This window comes from Myotis brandtii, unplaced genomic scaffold (genome assembly GCF_000412655.1).
Source record: "Myotis brandtii unplaced genomic scaffold, ASM41265v1 scaffold357, whole genome shotgun sequence".
In the NCBI taxonomy this organism is placed as follows: Eukaryota; Metazoa; Chordata; class Mammalia; order Chiroptera; family Vespertilionidae; genus Myotis; species Myotis brandtii.
Genome location: NW_005363729.1, coordinates 114,648 through 115,218, shown reverse-complemented (window position 1 = coordinate 115,218; position 571 = coordinate 114,648). Strand labels below are relative to the sequence as shown.

The 571-nt window shown below is 65.7% G+C and overlaps 1 protein-coding gene across 1 annotated transcript in view; it reads left to right on the top strand.

Moving 5' to 3' along the window:
* COL5A1 (collagen, type V, alpha 1) overlaps positions 1–571 on the top strand; it is a gene marked incomplete at its 5' end in the record, with an annotated part of 94,117 nt that overhangs the window by 13,917 nt on the left and 79,629 nt on the right. The window lies entirely within an intron of this gene.

Genomic DNA, 571 nt, shown 5'->3' with positions numbered 1-571 from the left:
ATGTTCTCAGTCACTGCATGGCCCCGTGCGCCCGTCTCCTGGGGCCATGGCCCAGCTTTCGGGTCAGGGAGGGGCTCAGCGCAGCGCCCGGCACACAGGAAAGTTAATGCTTTGTCCGCCATAAGCGTCTAGAGACGCAAGGATGGCTTCCGGTTTGGACGCGTGGCAGGTAACTGGCCACATTCTCGGCGGCCACGGAGCGGACACTGGTCCTCCTGGGTGCAGACCCCTGTGTCGCGGGCGTGGGATTAGGGCCATGTTATCCCGACGTCCCCGACACCCCCCAGTCCCAGGACCCCAACCCAGATGAATACGTGAGTCGGCAGCTGGGCTGGTGGTGGTGGGGGGCAGTGGGCCAGGCAGGCGGGGGGATAGGGGGAGACTCAGGGGTGTGGCACCTCCATGGTCAATAACCCACCGGGCAGGACTATGACCGAGTCACCCTGGACGCGTGTCACGAACCCTCTCCCTAAGCCTCAAGCAAGATGGCGAGGTGTCTCTTGTTCCCTCAGCCCGGGCAGGGGCCTGTGGCCCGGGCAGGGGTCAGTGGCCCGGGCAGGGGTCTGTGGCC